Source organism: Carica papaya, chromosome 9 (assembly GCF_054855325.1).
Source record: "Carica papaya isolate Zhongbai chromosome 9, ASM5485532v1, whole genome shotgun sequence".
In the NCBI taxonomy this organism is placed as follows: Eukaryota; Viridiplantae; Streptophyta; class Magnoliopsida; order Brassicales; family Caricaceae; genus Carica; species Carica papaya.
In genome coordinates, this window is record NC_142317.1 from 14,216,806 (window position 1) to 14,239,891 (window position 23,086).

Sequence of the window (23,086 nt, forward strand, 5' to 3'; positions counted from 1 at the left end):
CGTCCCTGCGGTGGACTAACGGGCCCATCGAGGAGACTCGAGAGCTAGCCCTCATCTCGAGACCGACCCAACGGGTCCACACCTATAGAAAAAGCTATAAGGTTGATCAAACGACCCAATAAGCCGACTGTAACAACTGACCTAGCAACAGTCGCAGGCACAACCAAGGAGAAAGTTAGGCGAGCCGCAAAGCCATAAGGCCCGATGGCTGCACATGTGGGGGCCCAACCCAAGTTGCGCGCATGTGTGCAGGCTTCCCTAGGCAACACTAATGATGAGTGTGACGTGTGTGGGGAAAGGGAAGAGATGACATCCCTTTTGGACTCCTTTTCACCACATGTTCTATGTGAATTTCAAAACCAAATTCAACAAATTCACATGGTAATGATCTTCTATTATTTATTATAGTTAAATTTTAAATCTATCTAGGGACTAAATTATATAATATTTTTACCTTAGGATTATACTAGACTATTATTTTATTATGATTTTAATCCTAAGACTTTATCCTATTATTATTTTAATGTAAAATCAATTACTAAGAATATTTAATTAATTATTTTGTATATAGATGGGATAGAATAAATATTTTATTATGTAATTATCCTATATTAAATAGAATTTTACTAAGATATTATTTTATTAATTTCTTCAAGAGATTGTAATTACTTAAAATTATCCCGAGGAAGGTTATAAATAGAGCTTTGCCCATAGGTTGTAAACACACCACTTATAATCAATTTGAGAGAAACTCTTGAAAGATTAGGCTTTTCTTCAATTAGCTTTTTACTAAGTTTTAGTTTCTTCAAGTTCTTCGGGAAGCAGGAGTCTTTAGAAGTCTTGTTGAGCCATGGAGCTTGTGACATCCCAAATGCTAATTAAGGCAAATGGGTGTTAGATATAGAAACAGGATTACGAGTGCATGATAAAATTTTATGCAGCAGAACAAATTAATACAAATCCTTTACAAATATATATGAGTTCCAAATTATATACATATAACCTAGGCCAGAAGTGGCTACAAAATACGAAGTCAAAATACAAAAGAGGGGCACTTCTTTCACTATGCTATTGAACTCATCAAAGTGCGAGAATGATCATGTACTCAAATTTTATGGATCCACAGGTTCCTCATTAACATCAATGGGTAGGTCAGCTGGCGATACCTCATTTTCTTCTTTATCTAAGGAAGCATGGAAAGAGTGAGTTCCATATGCTTAGTAAGAAAAATAGTATTTAAATAACATCGTAAGCTTTTAAAGGTGAATTATTCTAACATAAATACTTATCATCTAGATACGTTGTAGACCTATCTTACATTATGAAAATAATTTATTTATTAAAGAAAACAACATGTTAATATAATCAAAACAAACACATATCACCCCAGATAATAGAGAAAATCAAATAAATTATAAAATGCTCAGATTTTCATGTCATATTTGACAAAATTGTTACAACTTCCATCTCTGAAGGCAGATGCAAATTTCCAACTACCCATGTGGAATGAACAGATCAGATACAGATAACAACAATTTGCTCAGGCACATTTATGACTTGCCAAACCATGGTATGATCCATGACCACGGTCGTACCGATCATAGTGGTCCTATCAAATTTTCTATAGTCAAGACAAATACTTAGCCAAAGTTGACCTATAACAGATACTTGCGTCACCACTCTTGCTAGAGGGTATGTTACCATCCACAGGGAGGGTCTTCTTACGTCTTTCCAGACCAAATGGGAGAGGGAAAAATAGATACCCTTGATGGGGTTAGGGGAACAGATACCTCTCAAAGATAAAAAGCCTAACGAGACACTTGATGCATTATGCATGTCAATATAGATACATATTTCGTACCATTCATGCTTCATTCCATATTTCTATTTTTCTTCTTTTTTTGTTTCTTTTATTTTCTAAGTAACAATATCGATTTCATATTATTTTTATTACATGCAAATCATTAAGTGTTTATAAATCACATAGCATGCTTGAAATCAAGAACAATTTAGCTTATTAGACCTACAAACACAATTATTATATTTAATAATTTTTCTTTTAACTAAAAATATCCCTTAATATGTTTAAAGAAATACTAATTTTCCTTATGAAACCTTGATAATTTCTCCTTCACTATTTTTATTTTCTTTCTCTCATTCTCTCTCTAGATCACTTTCTCTCTCTTTCTTTCTCTAATTCTTGAAAAGTTACAAAATGGAAGTGTAGGGAAGAATGGGAAGGGAAGACCCTATTTATAGAAATTAGGAGCTGTTGGAATTGTGCCAAATGATGAAATCCGGTGAAGAGAGAGCAAAAAATGATGCTCGGCACGAAAAACGAGGGAGGAAAGTCTCCGCCGGCGGTGCCCCACCTGAGGTGACGGTAGTGCACTACCCGAGGCGGCAATGACCCGTTAGCGTACTAGCCTGCAGGCACACGACCCTCTTGTCATGTGCACAGAAACTAGCCTATCCAGGCACTGGACCCAGGCGCGTTGGGCATCGCGCGCATAAGCCCCAAGCGCACAGGGGCTTATTCGCATACGCCTGCTGTGCGGACGGTGCACGAACAATTTGTAATGCCAGTCCGCATGCGAGGCGACATATGGATGGCCTTCCTGTGCACAAAAGGACGCACGCAGGGTCTGACCCTGCACCACGCACATGGATGGGATGTGCGCGTTGTGCTCATGTCTCATGTCAGTTGTGCGCACGTGCACAGGCACCCACACAGGCAACTCCCCTTTCCCACGAAATTTTTCATATTTCACCATTTTTTCATTTTTTTATTTTTTTATATTGAATTAATATAAAATAAAATTAATGCAATTAAATTAAAATAGAATTGATTAAAATAAAATTGATAAAATTTAAGAATTACGATAATAATTAACGGAATAAATTAAATAAGTTCAATACACCCTAAAAGCCCGAATAAATAGGATTTTCTAAATTAATTAAGCATAGCGATGGGCGGGGTGTTACATCCCCCCCCCCCCCCCCCCTTAGAAAAAATTGGTCCCTAAATTTGTCTTGAACAAGTCCAGATACTTCTCCTTTATCTCACTCTCCAACTCCCACATGGCTTCTTTTGGGGTATGATGTTGCCACTGTACCTTCACCATGGAAATCATCTTGTTGTGCAAGACCTTGTCAGTCCATTCGAGAATCTCTTTGGAGATTTCCTTATAAGTCATATCCGCTTGTATCTGCATTTCAGTGTGAGGAATGATATGAGAAGGCTTAAAGTGGTACCTTTTAAGCATCGAGACGTAAAAGATGTTATATAAACCCGTAAACTCTCAAGATAAAGCGAGGTGGTATGCCATGGGTCCAATGCACTCAATGATCTGAAAATGTGCTACATAACAAGGGCTTAATTTCCTTCTTTTCCCAAGCTGCATCTTTTCCTTGTAGGGGAAAACCTTTAAGAAAACCTAGTCTCCAACTGTGAATTCCAGAGGTCGCCTACGATTGTCGGTATAACTCTTCTAATTGATTTGGGTAGTAGCCAAGTTCTTGCAGATAATCGCGACCTTCTCAATAGTCTCCTGAATGAAGTCTAGTCCCAAATGGCGCTGGTTTTTGACTTCACTCCAACAATTGGAAAAACAAGAAGGCCTTCCATACAATATTTCACACGGAGCCATGTCGATGGTGGATTGATAACTGTTATTATAAGCAAATTCACACAGGATAAGATACTCATCTCAATTATCACCAAAGTCAAGGAAGCAGGCATGTAACATATCTTCCAATATCTACATTGTATGTTCTGATTGACCATTCGTTTGGGGATGATAAGTGGCGCTGAATACAATCCAGATCCCAAAGCTTCCTAAAAGCTATCCCAGAAGTGGGAGGTAAATCGAGGATCTCGATCAGATACAATGGATGAGGGAACACCATGAAGTCGAACAATCTCATCAACATATAGGCAGGTTAATTTATTAGTGGAGTCAGTGGTTTTGATGGGTAGGAAATGGGCAGTCTTGGTTAGCTTGTCAACGATGACCCAAATAGCGTTCTGATAAGAACAAGTCCTGGGTAATCCAAAGACAAAATCCATAGTTACATGCTCTCACTTCTATTCTGGAATCGGGATGCTTTGTAACAAACTATCAGGTCTCTGATGTTTTGTCCTAATCCTCTAGTAAGTGAGGCATCGAGAGACGTAGTTGACTATGTCCTTCTTCATTTTTGGCCACCAGTATTGATGTTTCAAGTCCTAGTACATCTTGGTACTCCCGATATGGATGGATAGCTTGGAAGCATGAGCAGCCTTGACAACATCCGATCCTACATCAACGGGGACCCAAATTCGATTCCAAAATCTAAACAGTCCATCATCTGAAATTAGGAGATTCATCAAAAGAGAACTTACTTAGATTCTTGGTGAGTTCTGGATCCATAGGCTAAGCTTCTTAGATTTTCATAATGAGATTCGGTAAGGATCGAATCTGACCAAGATAGGTACCTTTGTCGTAGTAACTAAAGTGGAGGGACTACATAGTATCCATCAATTTCTAACTAGAAGCCATGGTCTAGACCAACCATGCGAACTCCTTTCGGCTTAGTGCATTGGCAATTACATTTCCTCTTCTGGGGTGATAGATGATCTTGCAGTCATAGTCCTTTAGGTGATCCATCCAGCATCTTTATCTCATATTTAACTCCCTCTGTGAGAAGATGTACTTCAAACTCTTGTGATCAGTGTAAATCTCAAAAGTTTGACCAAACAGGTAATGACACCATATCTTACAGGCAAAGATAATGGCCGCCAACTCTAGGTCATGGGTAGAGTAGTTTCACTCATGGGATTTCAATTATCGGGACCCATAAGCGACCAGTCTACCATGCTACATCAAGACACATCCTAAGCTGATATGAGATGCATCGTAGTAGACCTGAAATCTTTTTGTATTGTTAAGGAGGATCAAGATAGGAGTAGAGCTAAGACAACGCTTCAATTCCATGAAGTTCTCATTACACTCGTAATTTCAGACAAATGGTATGTCCTTTAGGGTTAGTCGGGTCACTTAGTAAATCCGTCGATGAATCACCAGTAGTAACCTGCCAAACCAACAAAATTACATACCTCGGCCACATTGGTGGGCGAATTCTAGTTGACTACTATTACAAACTTGGACGGATCTGCAGAAGCATCTTCATTCAAAATTACATGACTGAAAAAGGAAATTCAATTTAACTAGAAGGAGAATTTACTAAGTTTAGCATACAGTTGGTTCTGACTAAGGGACTCTAACACTTTAGTCAAGTGTACTGCATGTTTTCCCAGGCTCTTGGAGTACATTAAAATGTCATCAATAAAGACGATAACGTACTGATCTAGTGCATGCTATAAAACACTGTTTATAAGGTCCATGAAGGTTGCAGGAGTATATGTTAACCCGAACGACATCACCCTGAACTCATACAGACCGTACTTGTACCTAAAAGTAGTCTTCGAAATCTTTTTCTTTGACTCTTAGCTGGTGGCATCCTGTTCTGAGGTCAATTTTAAAAAAAAACCGTAGCTCTTTGCAGTTGATCAAAGAGGTCGTCGATCTGAGGTAAGGGGTACTTACTTTTAACTATCCCTCAGTTGAGTTCTCAGTAATCCCCACAGAGTTTGAGAGAACCATCCTTCTTTTTCACAAACAATACAGGAGCGCCCCAAAGAGAATGACTAGGGCAGATAAACTTCTGGGTGATTAGTTCATAAAGTTGATTTTCTAGCTCTGTAAGTTCAGCACGACTCATACGATAGGCGAGGTTTGAGATTGGCTGGGTTCCGGGCAGTAATTCAATTAGGAACTCCACTTCTTGCAGGGGAGACAAACTAGGAAGTTCAATGAGAAAAATATTCGAAAAGTTGCAAACAATTGGTATGGAACACACAACAGAATCAGCACCCATATTCCTGTTTATTCAATTGTTAGGAAAAATAATAACAATAAATTTTATTCCTTTTTCGGGGACTACAAAGCTATAATTTTACTTTCACAATCGATTATTACTCTATACTTTTTTAACAAGTCCATTCCTAATATCACATCAAATCCTGACAAATTTAATAATATTAGATTCACAAACAATTCTATCCTCGAAGTCTTTATCTTACAATCTATATGTATACAGTGAACTTCTAATAATCCCCCTAAAGGGAGTTTCTATCGTTAATATTTCTACTAAAGGTTCTGGCCTAAAATCAAGATTACAAGTAAATGCATAGGAAATAAAAGAGTGAGTAGCACCTGTATCGATCAAAACCTTAGCAGAAGTATCATGGATAGAAAGAATACCCTGGATGAGAATAGGAGTAGGGAGAGCACCGGATTCATCTAGGTGGTACACACGACCCTAAGCTACAGGCCTAGCCACATCTTTTGGTCACTGGTGGCAGTCTTTTATAAGATGTTGGGTGCTTCCGCACTAATAGCAAGCATGATTGATACAACAATAGGGCAGTTCACCATGCGATCGACCGCAATGTTGACAGGGTTGGTTAGATCAGGCAGGTTAAGCTGGTGGAGTCAAGGTAGGGGGAAGGGCAACTCTAGTTTGTTAATCGAGGTGGCTACTTATTGGGTCAGACAATCTCCTTCTATGTTATTGGGGTTGTTGTTAGGTATGGACTTGGGCAATGTGTTGGTGCTTGGCCAAGATGAAGTTTTCGACCAACTAGACATGTTCTAGCACCTCTACATGTGAGCTAGGTCTCAGCATCACGACCTAGGCATAGATGTCGGCATAAAGGCCCTTTAGAAACTTCCTAACTTTTTGGCTTTCGAGGGTGACCATTAGAGGGGTAAATCTAGAGAGTTGAACAAAACGGGCTACATATTGGGCAACCATTAGATTTCTTTGGCAGAGATCCTGAAATTCCTCCTCCTTTTCTTGGATATAGGTTGGAAAAAAGTTATCAAAGAATGCATCCATAAAAACCTCCCAGGTGGTAGGGGTAGGTAGGACTTCCTTTTTAAATCGCCACAAATATTTAGCTTCACTATTGAGCATAAAAGCTACTAGGGGAACCTTCTATCCCTCAGTCAGGTCTAAGACAGAGAAAAGCTTCTCTATTTATAGTATCCAAGCTTCAGCTGCTAAGGGGTTAGGGGCACCTTCAAAATGTGGCAAGTTAAGCTTCCTAAACTCCACTAAGTTATGGGAAATGGACCTTTCGGTTGTTCAGTATTCTAGAGTAGGAGGTGGACAAGGGTTGGTTTGATTTTTTCCTACGGCTGCAGTCAATCCTTGGATGGCTCGTAAGAGTTTGGCAAATTCAGCCCTGCTCGGGTTATCCGGGGCTTCAGATCGCTCAGTATGCTCTACGGATGGTCTTCCTCGTGTCATTCCTACAAAAGAAAGGAAGACGTGAGTTGGTGGTCTAATTTTTGAAAAGAGGACTTATCTTTCCTACGTACTCTAAGGGTCTTTCTACCTAAGGCCTTGGTGTAAAGGATTTGATCCGTGTAATTCTGCTTTAATACCATATGTGACATTCTAAATGCTAATAGAGGCAAATAACTGTTAGATACAGAAATAAAATTACGAGTGCATGATAAAATTTTATGCAGTAGAGTAAATTAATACAAATCCCTTACAAATATATATGAGTTCGCAATTACATACATATAACTGAGGCCAAAACTTGCTATAAAATACAAAGTCAAAATACAAAAGAGGGCCACTTCTTTCACTATGCTATTGGACTTACCAGAGTGTGAGAACGATCATGCACTCAAGTTTTGTGGATCCACTAAATCCTCATAAACTTCAATGCGTAGGTCAGCAAACGATTGCTCATTTTCTTCTTCATCTGGGAGGGGCTTGGAAAGAGTAAGTTCTATATGGTCAGTAAGGAAAATGGTATTTAAATAACATCGTAAGATTTTAAAGGTGAATTATTCTAACATAAATACTTACCATTTAGCTACTTCGTAGACTTAACTTACATTATGAAAATAATTTATTTATTAGGGAAAACAACAAGTTAATATAATCGAAATATACACACATCACCCCAAATAATAGAGAAAATCAAATAAATCATGAAGTGCTCATATTTTTGTGTCATGCTTCGCGAAGTCGTTACAACTTCCATCTCTGAAGGCAGATACAAATTTTCAACAAATCATGCGGAATGACCATATCAGATACAGATAACAATAATTCGCTTAGGTACATTTTTGGCTTACCAAACCATGGTACAATCTATGGCCATGGTCATACCGACAATAATGATCCTATCAGATATTATATAGTCATGACAGTACTTTACCAAAGGTGATCCCTAACAGATATTTGTGTCACTACTCTCGTCAGAGAATACGCCGTCATCCACGGAGAGTGGTCCTCTTACGTCTTTTCAGACCAGATGAGGGAGAGAAACAAATATCCTCGATGGGGTTAGGAGAATAAATACCCTCAGAGATAAAAAACCTAACAAGACACTTGATGTATTATGCATATCGATATAGATACATACTTCAGAACATTCATGTTTCATTCCACATTTCTCTTTTTCTTCTTTTTTTTTTGTTTCTTTTATTTTTCAGATAATAATACCGATTTTATATTATTTTTATTACATGCAAATCATCAAGTGTCTATAAATCATATAGCATGCTTGAAATCAAGAATAATTCAGTTTACTAGACCCACAAACATTCGTGTCATATTTTGCGAAGTGATTACAACTTCCATCTCTGAAGGTAGATACAGAATTCTGACTATCCATGTGGAATGACCATATCAGATACAGATAATCACAATTTACTCAAGCACATTTCTAGCTTGCCAAACCATGGCACGACCTATGACCATGACCATACCAACCATAGTGGTCCTATCAAATATTTTATGGTCACGATATTACTTAACCAAAGGTGACCTTTAATAGATATTTGTGTCACCACTCTCGTTAGAGGGCATGCCGACATCCATAAGGAGCGATCCTCTTACGTTTTTTCCAAACCAGATGGGGAAAGGGAAAAATAAATACCCAGGATCGGGATAGAGAACCAGATTCCCCTCATATATAAAAAGCCTAATGAGACACTTGATGCGTTATGCATGTTAATACAGATACATACTTCGAATCATTCATGCTTCATTCCACTTTTTTTTTCTTTCTTTTTTTTTCTTTTTATTTTCTAGATAACCTTACTAGTTTCATATTATTATAATTATATACAAATCATCAAGTGTCTATCACTCACATAGCATGCTTGAAATCAAGAATAATTCAACTTATTAAGCCTACAAAATACAAAGCATGCAAAATAGGTAAAATTACATACTTATCAATTTAATCTTTTTTTATCTAAAAATATAACTTAAGATGTTTAAAGAAATACTTATTCCTTATCGAAGCCTTGATAATTTTTTTTATACTGTTCTTCTTTTCTTCCTCTCTTTCTCTTTTTAGATCACTTTCTCTCTCTCCCTAACTCTTGAAAGGTGGAAGAATGGAAGTGTAGAGAAATGGGAGGAAGGGCTCCTATTTATAGAAAATGAGAGTCGTTGGATTTGTGCCAAGTGGTGAAATCTGGTGAAGAGATGAGAGTAAAAAGATGCTTGACACGAAAAAAAAGGAGAAAAACTTCCTCCACCACCAGTGACACCATTAGCGGCAGCACACCACCAGCGGCAGCACACCACCCGAGGTGGGGGGCGACACACTGCCTAAGGTGATAATGGCCTCACTCGCCCAGCGCACGCACTGCAGGCTTAGCCTGTAGGCGCTAGGCTACCATGCCACGCGCACAAGCTAGCCTGCAGATGCACAGGGCTTAAGCACGCTGGGGTGCCGTATGTAGGCCTACTGCGTGCAGGCCCCATGCACGTAGGCCTATCCACATAGGCCTATTGCACAAACGACGCACGCACAGTGTGTGGCGCCTGCCTGTCCGTGAGCATCAGATAAGTCTTTCCTGCGCACGACAGGACGAGCACGCAAGCTTGTTCTTTGCATCGTGCGCGATGGGACATGCACACTTTGCGCACATCCTATGCCTATCGTGCACGCACTGCATGCACACACGCTTATGGGCGCCTGCGCGGGCAGCCTATTCCCACAGGATTTTTCTCATCGAATTTTTCCCCCTGTTTTTTGTTTTTCCTGAAATTTCTTAAATAATTAAATTAAAATAAAATCAAATAAAATTAAATAAATAAAAATTTACATAATTTACGAATTACAATTATAAGCTGCAGAATAAATAAATGACTTTAGTGTGACCTTAAGGCCCGAATAATTAAAATTTTTCAAATATAAATTAATCACAGTAGTGAGTGGGCTGTTACATCCCCCCCCCACCTTAAAAAATTTTAGTCCCCAAATTTGTCTCGAATAGGTCCAAAAACTTTTCCCTCGTCTCACTTTCCAACTCCCATGTCGCCTTTTTTGGTATGTGATGTTGTACCTTCACCATAGGAATCATCTTATTGCGCCAGACCTTGTCGGTCCATCCAAGAATATCCACAAAAAATTCCTCATAAGTCATATCAACTTGTACCTGCATCTCATCTTGAAGAATGATATGAGAATGGTCAGAGTGGTACCTTTTGAGCATCGAGACGTGGACAATGTCATGTAAACCCATAAACTCTTGAGGTAGAGTAAGGTAGTACGCCATAGGTGTAATACATTCAATGATCCAAAAATGTCCAACATACCGAGGGCTTACTTTTCTCGTTTCTTGAACTACATTTTTCCCTTGTAGGGTAAAATCTTATGCAAGACCTGGTCTCCAATGGTGAATTCCAGAGGTCATCTACGATTATCGGCATAACTCTTCTAATGGCTCTGAGTAGTAGCCAAGTTCTCACGAATAATCGCAACCTTCTCAATAGTCTCTTGGATGAAGTTTTGTCCTAAATGATGCTGGTTTTTTATTTTGCTCCAACAAGTGGGAGAGCGGCAAGGCCTACCATACAAGACTTCATACAGAGTTATGCCAATGTTGGAATGATAACTGTTATTATAAGTAAATTCACATAGGAGAAGATACTCATTCCAGTTATCGCCAAAGTTAAGGACGCAAGCACGCAACATATCTTCCAATGTTTGAATTGTATGTTCTGATTAACCATCTATTTGGGGATGATAAGCAGTGCTGAAGTATAATCCAGACCCCAGAGCTTCCTGAAAGTTATCCAAAAAATGGGAGGTAAACTGAGGATCTCAATCAAACATGATAGATGAGGGAATGCCATGAAGTCGAACGATCTCATCAACATAAAGACGGGCCAATTTGCTGGTGGAGTCAATAATTTTAATGGGAAAGAAATGGGTGGTCTTGGTTAGTCTATTAACAATTACCTAAATAGTATTTTGACCAGAATAGGTCCTGGGCAGTCCGGTGATAAAATTCATGGTTACATGCTCCCACTTCCTTTTTGAAATCGAAAGGCCTTATGACAAATCATTAGGTCTCTAATGTTCTACCTTAATCCTCTAGCAAGTAAGGCGTCAAGAGACATAGTCAATTATGTCCTTTATTCTTGACCACTAGTATTAATGCTTTAAGTCTAAGTACATCTTAGTACTATCGAGATGGATAGATAGCTTGGAGGCATGAGCGATTTTGAGAAAATTTGCCCTTACAGCGATGGGAACTCTTGTTGGTTCTGAAATCTAAATAGTCCATCATATGAAATCCTGAAATCAGGAAATTTGTCCGAAGAGAACTTATCTAGATTATTGGTGAGTTCTTAATTTGTGGGCTAAGCTTCCCAAATCTTCATGAAGAGATCTAATAGAGCTCGGATCTGAGCGAGATAGGTACGTTTACCATAGTAGCTGAGACAGAGTGACTGTATAGCATCAAATAACTTCCAACTGTAGGCCATGATTTGGGCCAACACTGCAGACCTCTTTCTACTTAGTGCATCAGCGACTACATTTTTTCTACTAGGGTGATAGATGATCTTGCAGTCATAGTCCTTTAGGAGATCCATCCAGCATCTCTGTCTTATATTTAACTCTCTCTGTGAGAAGATGTACTTCAAACTCTTGTGGTCAGTGTAAATCTCAAATGTTTGACCAAACAGGAAATAACACCATATTTTTAAGGCAAAGATAATGGCTGTCAATTCCAGGTCATGAGTAGGGTAGTTTTGCTCATACGATTTCAACTGTCAGGATCCATAAGTAACCACTCTACCATGCTGCATCAAAATGCACCCCAAACCAATATAAGATGCATCGTGGTAAACCTGAAACCTTCTAGTGTTGTCAGGGAGGATCAATACTGAAACAGAGGTAAGACGACACTTTGATTCCATAAAGCTTTCACCACATTCATAATTCTAGATAAATGGCACACCCTTTTGGATGAGTAGGGCCAATGGAGTAACAATCTTAGAAAATTCGTCGATGAACCACCGATAGTAACCTACCAAGCCAACGAAACTACGTACCTCAGCCTCATTGGTGGGCAGATTCCAATTGATTACTATTTCAACCTTAGATAGATCCATAAAAACTCCTTTACCTAAAATTACATGACCGAGGAAGGAAACTCGATCCAACCAGAAAGAGCATTTGCTAAGTTTACATTATAGTTGGTTCCAGTGAAGGGTCTCCAAAACTTCAGACAAGTGTACTACATGTTCCTCTAAGCTTTTGGAGAACACTAAGATGTCATCAGTAAATATGATGACATACTAATCTATTAGGTTCTAAAAAACTCTGTTCATGAGGTCCATGAAGGCTGTAAGGGCATTAGTTAACCCGAACGACATTACTCTGAACTTGTGCAAACCGTATATATACCAAAAAGTGGTCTTCAAAATATCTTCATCTTTGACTCTCAGCTGGTGATATCTCGTTCTGAGATTGATATTAGAGAAGACTGTGGCTACTTGAAATTAGTCAAAGAGGTCGTCGATTCGAGGTAAGGGTACTTGTTTTTAACTGTTATTAGGTTGAGTTTCCAATAGTCCACGTAGAGTCTGAGGGAACCATCCTTCTTTGTCACGAACAATACTGGAACGCCCCAAGGAAAATGACTAAGGCAGATAAACTTCTAAAGAATTAGTTCAGAAAAGATAATTTTCTAACTCTACTAGCTCAGCACGACTCATACGATAGGCAGGCTTCAAAATCGGCTGGGTTCCAGGTAGCAGTTCAATTAAAATTTTCACCTATCACAGGAAGCAAGACCAAGAAGTTCGATGGAAAAGACTTTTAGAAAGTTGCAAACAATCAATATGGAACACATAGCAGGATCAACACCCATATTCCTATTTATTCAATTGTAAGAAAAAATAATAACAATCAATTTTATTTCTTTTTTAGGGATCGTAAACTTATAACTTTACTTTCATAATCAATTATTACTCTATATTTTTCTAACCAGTCCAATGTTAATACACATCAAATCTTGAGAAATTTAATAGTATCAAGCTCAGAAATACTTTTATCCTTAAAGCCTTTATTTTGCAACCCTTATGTATACAGTGAGCTTCTAATAATCTCCTAGAGGGAGTCTCTACCATTAATATTTTTGCTAAAGATTCTGGTATAATATCAAGTTTACAAATAAATGCACATAAAATAAAAGAGTGAGTAGCACCTGTATCGATCAAAGCATTGACAAAAGTATCATGAATAGAAAGCATATCCTGAATAAAATCAGGAGTGGGGAGAGCATCGAGTTCATCTAGGTGGTACACACGACCCTGTGTTACAGGCCTAGCCACATTCTTCGGCCACTGGGGGCAATTCTTTATAAGATGTTGGGTTCTTCCGCACGTATAGCAAACATGATTGATATACCGATAGGGTAAGTCACCATGCCAGCGACCAAAATGCTGACAGGACTAGGAAGGTCGGCCAGGCTGTCTAGTTGGTGGAGGCAAGGCATGGGGAAGGGAAACTCTGGTTTGCTTATCAGGGTGGCTACTTACCGGGCTAGGCAATCTTCTTCTAGGCTGTTGGGGTTGTTGTTGTTGGGCATAGACTCGGACAATACATTGGTGCCTAACCTAAATGAGGTCTTTGGCCAACTAGGTATGTTCTAGCACCTCCAGATACGAGCTGGGTCTCAGCATCGCAACCTAATCATAGATGTCGGCACGCAAGCCTTTTAGAAACTTTCTAACTTTGCGACTTTCAATAGTGACTAATAGAGGGGCGAACCTAGATAATTGGATAAAACGGGCTGCATACTGGACAACCGTCAAGTGAGGAAAAAGTTATCAAGTAATGCATCTATAAAAACTTCCCATGTGGTAGGGGTAGGTAGGACTTCCTTCTTAAGTTGCCACCAATGTTATACTTCACCGTTTAACATAAAGGTTGCTAGGAGAACGTTTTGTTCCTCAGTCAGGTCCAGGATTAAGAAAAGCTTCTCTATCTGTAGGATCCAAGCTTCAACTACTAAGGGGTCTGGGCCACCTTCAAAATTTGGCGAGTTAAGCTTCCTAAACTCTACTATGTTATAAGAAATGGACATTTTAGCTGTTCGGTATTCTGGGGCAAGAATTCGACAAGAGTTGGCTTGATTCTATCCTACAACTGTAATCAATCCTTGGATGGCTTGGAAGAGTTCGGCAAATTCAGCCTTGGTTGGAGGATCCTAGTCTCCTGATCTCTCGATACACTCTATAAATGGTCTTCCTCGCGTCATTCCTACAAAAGAAAGAAAGACTTGAGTTAGTGGTCTAATTTGGAAAACAGGACTTATTCTTCTTAGGTATTTTAAGGGTCTTTCTACCTACGACCTCAGTTGTAAGGGATTTGGTCCGCATAATCTGCTCTGTTACCATCTGTGATATCCCATATGCTAATTAAGGCATGTGAGTGTCAGATACAGAAACAGAATTACGAGTGCATGATAAAAATTATATGCAGGAAAACTAATTAATACACATCCCTTACAAATATATGAGTTCCAATTACATCTATAACTGAGGCCAAAAATGGCTGTAAAATACAAAATAGACCACCTCTTTCATTATACTATTGGACTCATCAGAATGTGATGACGATCATGCATTCAAGTTTTGCGAATCCATGGGATCCTCATAAATTTCAATGGGTAGGTCAGTTGGCGGTTCCTCATTATCTTCCTCATCTGGAGGGCATTGAAATAGTGAGTTCTGTATGCTCAGTAAGGAAAATAGTATTTAGATAATATTGTAAGGTTTTAAAAGGTGAATTATTTAAACATAAACATTTACCATTTGGTTACACCATAGACCTATCTTGCCTTATGAAAATAATTTATTTATTGAAGAAAAATATCACGTTATAGCCAATAATCAAAATAAACACACAGCATACCAAACAATAGAAAAAATCTAATAAATCATGAAATGCTCAGATTTTCATGTCATACTTTGCGAAGTCGTTATAACTTTCATTTCTGACTACTCATGTGGAATGACCAGATCAGATACAGATAATGACAATTTGCCAAACCATGGCACGATCTATGACCACGGCCGTACCAACCATAGTGATCCTATCAGATATTCTATTGTCATGATAGTACATAGCCAAATGTGATCCCTAATAGATATTCGCATCACCACTCTCGTCACAGGTTACACCGTCATCAACAAGGAGCGATGTTCTTACGACTATTCAAACCAGATGGGGAAGGAGGAAAACAGATACCCCGGATGAGGATACAAGAATAGATACCCCTTATAGATAAAAAGTCTAATGAGATTCTTGATGCGTTATGCATGTCAATACAGGTACATACTTTGGATCATTCATGTTTCATTCCACTTTTCTTTTCTTTTTTTTTTGTTCTTTTTATTTTTTAGATAACCTCACGAGTATCATATTATTATAATTACATGCTTGAAATCAAGAACAATTTAACTTATTAAGCCTACAAAACACAAAGCATACAAAACATGAAAAATCACAGAATTATCAATTTAATCTTTTTTTTTCTCTAAAAATACCCTTTAAGGCATTTAAAAAAATACTAAATTTCTTACCGAAACTTTGATAATTTCTTCTACCCGCTCTTCTTTTCTCCTCTCATTCTCTCTCTAGATCACTTTCTCTCTTTCTAACTCTTGAAAGGTAGAAGAATAGAAGTGTGGAGAAAATGGGAGGAAGGGCCCCCTATTTATAGAGAATGGGAACCATTGGATTCGCGCCAAGTAGCGAAATCCAGTGAATAGAGAGATTAAAAAGATGTTTGGCATGAAAAATGATGAGAAAAAATCCTCCACGGGCAGTAACAACACAAGTGATAGCACACCACTTGAGGTGGGCGGCGACACATTGCTCGAGACAACAGTGGCCTCACCTGCCCAGCGCACGCGCTGCAAGCGCCAAGCTACCCTGCTGCATGTCAGGGCGTCGCGCGTCGCGACACCGCGTGCAGGCCTACTGCGCATAGGCTTATCTGTGCAGGCCTGCTGCATAGACAGCACGTGCACAATTTACGGCACCTGCCTGTCTACGCGTGATGTGACACACGTGAACGGCAAATGGGTTCTGTCTGCACGTGACAAGACACGTGTGCATATTTGTCCTCCTTTCCACGCGCAATGGGACATGCACACTATGCGCGCATCCTGCACCTGTCACTCAAGTAGCCCATTCCCATGAGATTTTTCTCGCAGGATCTTTCCCCCTATTTTCTATTTTTTCTGAAATTCATTTATTAAAAAAAAATGATGATTAAATAATTAAATTAAAATTAAATTAAATTAAATCGACATAATTTATAAATTACGTTAATAAGCTACAGAATACAATAAATAAGTTCAGTGTGGCCTTAAAGCCCTAATAATTAGAGTATTCCATATACAAATTAAGCACAGTGGTGAGCAGGGTGTTACATTAGGTGCACAAATACTCTCAACTATTTTTTGTTCTGCATTTGCACGTTGGCAAACTTCTAAAGGCGGTTCTAGGTTATTCATTTGTACCAACAATCCCTCTTTTTCACGTGTCAACACAGAAGAAACTATGAAGCACGATTTTAGGGCCATTTTGATGCCCGAACACTTAACAGCGGCTAATGGCCTCTGTTTTCCATCCCTCTTCTTCTCTATTATGGTTTTAAGACGTCCATCATCATCAATCATATTCAAACATAACAAAAACTTATTAAATACAATTAGAATAGATTACATAATTATCAAGCACAAGATGAACACACTCACCCTTTTCCATATAAAAATCCACTTCTTTTATGCAATTTTAAAGAACACATCCCATGAAATGCAATCTAGAAATGCCATCTTTCTATGAACAAAACTACTACCCATCTTACCTCATAGAAGTAGCAAAAATAAGCCAAAGAATCACAAGAAAAGTTGGATTGAAAGTTTAAAGGACAACTCCTCAATACGCACAACTGTTGCAGAAAGTAATATTAATTTCTAGTTTTCTGAAGTGTTTAGCTTTTTCTAATTAATTTCTAACAAATCCCTAATATCCTATTATGATTTTAGGTTACATAAGGCTCACTAAATTAACTAAATGGAAGAGAAAAAAGAGGGACAGTAGCATACCTGCTCGGTCTGTAACTTCTAGAAATATTGCAGAAAAATGGCTTCGGTTGAAGCCTTCTGCACAATCTGGAGTCCTAAGGTTATTAAGAAACGTGTTTAAGTGTGAAGGAAGAGTGGAAGATTACAATTCAAGGAGAAAAAAATCTTACTTTAAACTGAGTTTTGAACTCCCAATCTCACTCGTACACTCACATATTATGTTTTCCCAAATGTCTTCACCACCGAAGCTTCTAATTTCTCTTAACTCACCATTTTTTTTTTGGGTTTGTTTGTTGGTAGAAGAAATGAGGAAGAAGAAGTGCTGTAGGAGAAGACTCAAGGGAAAAGTCGAACTGATCCAAGCCTTCCATTCGCATGCAGCCGCTCCTAACCGTAGATGTAAGCACATGGCCGACAGCTTGCTGTAGAGTGGAGCTGGAGTTACGACATATGGCCTACCAGAAGCTTGTCCCAGCCAGCTGGTTGAGGCACTAACACCATTTGGTGTAGAGGTGTTACATCATACAAGGCCAGAGCGGCCACTTACGGATTTGCCTTGTTTCCCCCACCTTTGGTTTATATGTAAATATATATATACACCTATATGCAAAGTTTTAATTTTAATCTAATACACATAATAAATAAAAAGACCATTTTAAGGCTACATTAATGGTATTTTTTTTGTTGGGTTTATATTTATACATATATATTTACATATATATACATACACACATCTGTATATATTTATACTTATATATTTACTTATATATTTATATATATACATTTACTCTTTCATTTATGTATTTAGGCATATGTTTACTTATACATACACACATCTATATATAAAAGTTTAGTCAAATTCATATATAATATATATTTTTTATTTTATTATTAGTATTGTTATTATTATTATTATTATTATTATTAATTCATTTAAAGTAATAAAAATTAAAGAAATAGAATTATAATATTCTTAAAAAATATCATTATTGAAAATTTTAAAAGTTCATTTTTTTTCACTTCTGTATAATTGTACTTAAATTGTTAATCCTTTTTAAAATTATTTTATTTAAAATAGAAAATATATTTACTTTAAGTTAGTAAATAAATCACATAGTTAAAATACCTCCTTAGATATGGGTTTACTGTAACACACAGTTGGCTATTACATAAAATTATAAATTTAACTAAATATACAAATTTTATGAAGTTTTCATATTCATTCACAATATTTCTAAATTAAATTTAAAATATCAAATACATTTTTTTTACTAAAATCTAAAGGAATTATGTAATTTAAAACATCAAATATCTTTTACTAAAATATATATACATTTTATTAACTAAAAATAAAACTTATTATAATTTCTATAATTCTGATATTAGTTATATATAAAAATATATCCAAATGTACATACCATATAAAACAAATTCATCCTACATTTACACTCTTGAAAAGGAAAAGTAAAAAGAAATTAATTAGTTATATATATAATATACGTTATAAAATGAAGATACATGAAAGAAATTAATATTAGGAAGTTATTTTAATTCCATAGAAACATAAAAGGATAATTAATTATAGGTAATAAGGTACATGCATTTTAGTGTCTAGTTTTGGACATGATGGATTGCAAAATCCATAGCATTCAATTCAATAGATACATTTTACCTACAATATTACAGTTGAACAATCAAAAAGTATTTTGTTTTCACTAGAAGAAAAATATATAAATTTTGAATATGAACAGAAAATATCCATTGATAAAATAGGTAAGATATTTTTCTTTATTAGTATAAACTTTCTCTTTATATCTTGTGATTTAAAAAATTTAAATATTGTACATGTATCATTAATTAAATTATAAATGTATTACTTAAGAATTAAAATTAACTATAAATATAAAATTAAAAATTTAACTAAAAACTCATAATTTTATAAAATTTTCATATTCATTCAAAATATTCTTAAATTAGATTCAAAATATCAAATACATGTTTTAGGTTAAGACAAAAAGTAAAGAAAAAATGACAAATCCATCCAAGTCACCTTCCTCAATTTATATGACCATTTACTACTTGATTCATCTCGAGATATATATTTTTTTCTCTCTCTCTCTCTACAACATGTTTCATACGAAAATTGAGAGCCAAAACTTACTTGTTTCGAAATACTATCATATATTGAAAAAAATAAAGAAGAAGGTGGGTCAAATCAAAATTCAAATGCTAAAGGATCATAAGCATCAAACATTATCGATCAAATAGGAGCGATAGTTGGAGTAACTATTTAAATGTACATATATGCAAAGGATTTGATATTCTTTTTTAGAACTTATTAAAATGCTCTGTCTTGAAATAGAAAAGGGTTCACTTCTGATGACCTCATTCCTCTCAAAATGAATCATCGTTACATAATTTGGCAAAGAATTAAAGGTTGGACTACAGAACAATAGCAGCATGCAACTATAAGATATGATTCAGGAAGTACCATTTATTTTGTGAACTTAACAAGTTGTTTTTTAGAACATGCGAGAAATTAAAAACTTTATACATGGTTAACTTAAAACATTAACAATATTTACTTAATGTGGGACTTCAGTATTTTATTCATAGAGAATTACAGGGATTATTTCGATCAAAGGTGGAACTCACAGACTTTATATTTTATGACGTCTACCCAGACCAGCCAACTTTCAAGCCAAAGAATAAAAAAATAGAATAAGGGAGTAGTTCTGCAATGTGGAAGAAGGTAGGTAGGACAAGGGAAAATAAGGTGGATAAAGAACAAGGGTGTACTGTACGAAGGAAGGTTGGCAGGCCAAAGAAAGTGGTGGATGGAAAAAAAATGACTTCTCATGCATGTTTCTTTGAGTATAAATATATATATATTGAAAATGTTAGAGCCATCGTTAATTTTCTAGTAGTAAAATATTTTATCTAGATTTTTTTTATTTTTTTTATTGTGCCAGGTGCATGTGGTGAGGGAACTCAGGAAGAAGATGGAGAAAGGAAAGACTCCATTGGTGAGTGGAGTGTATATATTTTATATATATATGTATATTTAAGCCAAAAATGCATATAATAATTCCTCAATGTGTAAAACTTTGATTAAAATATACTTGGTTTGCCTGTTAATTTATAGATATTAACAATATGTAAGTCTCCATTAACTCAACAAATGAGTAATGATGTATATTTCAACCTAAACCTAAAACTACTAACACTCATATTTTAGCAATTTGTTTTTGCTTTTAAATTTAATGAATGTTTAATGTTTGGTAACAGATGAGGGAAAAAGCATAACTAATACTGGAGAATTTATCATACTAGAAAAGGAGAAAGAAAATATATACATATATATATTATATATATGATATATATGCATATATATGTACATATCTATATATATATACACGTGCTTAAGTATTTTTTTGGGATGTGATTCACAAAAACTAAGCATAAGAACCTTTGAAAATATATATACAGATATTTATATCTATATATAGTTGATGTTATATAAATGTGTGTATATATATTTTAGTGTTAGTTGAGGATATAATCTCACATCAACTATGTGACATTTCATATGCTTTAGGCAAATAGGTGTGAGATACAAATTCAGAATAGAGTGCATGATAAAATTTATGCACCGGAATAAACTTATTATAAATCCTTACAAAAATATATATATATGAGTTACAATTATATACATTGTATATAACTGAGGCCTAAAGTAGCTACAAAATATAAAAATAAAATAAAACATAAAAGAATGTAACTTCTTTCACTATGCTATTAGACTCATCAGAGTATGGGAACAATCATGCACTCAAATTTTGTGAATCTGCAGGATCCTCATAGACTTTAAAGGATAGGTCAGCCTGCAGTTTCTCATTTTTTTTTTATGATTTATGGAATATGGAAAGAGTGAGTTCTATGTGCTCAGTAAGAAAAAAAGTATTAAATTAACATCGTAAAATTTTAAAGGTAAATTATTTTAACTTACAAGCTTACCATTTGACCACCTTGTAGACTAATCTTACATTATGAAAATAATTTATTTATTAAGAACACAGTAAATTAATATGAACAAATCAAACATACATCATGTCAAATAATAAAAAAAATCAAATAAATTATGAAATGCTCAAATTTTCGTGTCATATTTCGCGAAGTCATTACAACTTCCATCTCTGAAGGCAGATACAGATTTCCAACTACCCAAGTAGAATGACCACATCAGATACAGATACGCAATTTGCACAATCCTATTTCCAACTGGTCAAAATATGGCACTATCTACGATCACGGTCGTACCAACCATAGCGGCCCTAACAGATATCTATAGTCACGACATTACTTAGCCACGAGTGACCCCTACAGGTATTCGTGTTACCACTCTTGTCAGAAGATACACCATCTACTGGGAGCGGTCCTCTTACGTCTTTCTAGACCAGATAGGGGAGGGAGAAACAGATACCCCTCAAAGATAAAAGCCTAACAAGATCTTGATGCAATATGCATGTCCATACAGATATATTTCAGACCAATCATGCTTTATTTCACATTTATCTTTTCTTTTTCTTTTTGTTCTCTTTATTTTTTTACTGATTACATATTGTATTTATTACATGCAATTCATCAAGTGTCTATAATTTATATAGCATACTTGAAAACAAGAACAATTTGACTTATCTGAACTATGAACACAAAGGCATACAAAACAGGCAAAATCACAATCATATTTAATAATATTAATTTATCTAAAATATTTCTTAGGACGTTGAAAGAAATACTAGATTCCTTACCGAACCCTTGATATTTTTTCCTTCACCGTTCTCCTTTCTTTTCCTCCTTCTCTCACTAGACTGCTATCTTTCTCTCTCTCATATTGTAATTATTCTTATCATTCGCCCTTTAAGGGCATAGACACTTCACGGAACATTACATTTTAGTTATGTTCTATACCATATTCTTTATACTTAGTTCTAGGTTCATTTTCATTCTTTTTTTTTATTTTATTAACAAATAATTTCATCGTGCGATTCTGTTTTTGCCAGTATCAATGAGAGCACTAAGGTTCTCCTCTACCAGGTGGATATATCATATCAATGAAGGCACTAACGATCTCCTCTACCACATGGATATATCACATCACTTATTACTTTCACTTTCCTAATGCACCAGAATATGGAACGATTATTCATTAGGTATCACTAATCACTTTTCTCATAAACCCAAAGACGGAATGGCTATGTATGGGACTTTCCAGTTGAGACTATATTCACAGGTAGGGTTCACCACACTTCACTTGCCAACCTGGTTACGGACACACACTCCCCCTTCTTGATACTAGTTAAACAGATTTTTTAGGTCTTTTAGAATTCTTTCTTTCTTCTGTAAATTCCCTATTAAAGCCTCTACTTTATGGTCAAATTAATCCTAAGTTTTACCACTAACCTCGTTATCTTGCCTTACTATTTCTTCTTTATTTGTGATATCTCTTATTTAATTTAAATTTGCTATGTTATTCAAATGTTTCTAACTATATTCACTAACTCTATTTAAATTCTGTATATCGTACTTAATTTCTTAATTATCA

General features: G+C 36.1%; 1 long non-coding RNA gene across 10 annotated transcripts; it reads right to left on the bottom strand.

The window, feature by feature from the left end:
* Positions 1 to 912: 912 nt before the first annotated feature.
* On the bottom strand, positions 913 to 18,054 carry LOC110807886 (uncharacterized). Of its 10 annotated transcripts, none has more exons than XR_015816072.1 (7): positions 17,652 to 18,054; positions 17,503 to 17,576; positions 14,730 to 15,089; positions 13,587 to 14,644; positions 7,721 to 7,832; positions 6,258 to 7,358; positions 913 to 1,183 (listed from the first exon to the last, which is right to left on the bottom strand). It is a non-coding gene; the product is annotated as an uncharacterized LOC110807886 (long non-coding RNA). The 10 variants fall into 10 exon arrangements; XR_015816073.1 differs by having other exon boundaries at positions 6,306 to 7,358; positions 17,652 to 18,053; XR_015816074.1 differs by lacking the exon at positions 6,258 to 7,358 and having other exon boundaries at positions 14,737 to 14,781; positions 14,962 to 15,089; positions 17,652 to 18,048.
* Positions 18,055 to 23,086: the final 5,032 nt, after the last annotated feature.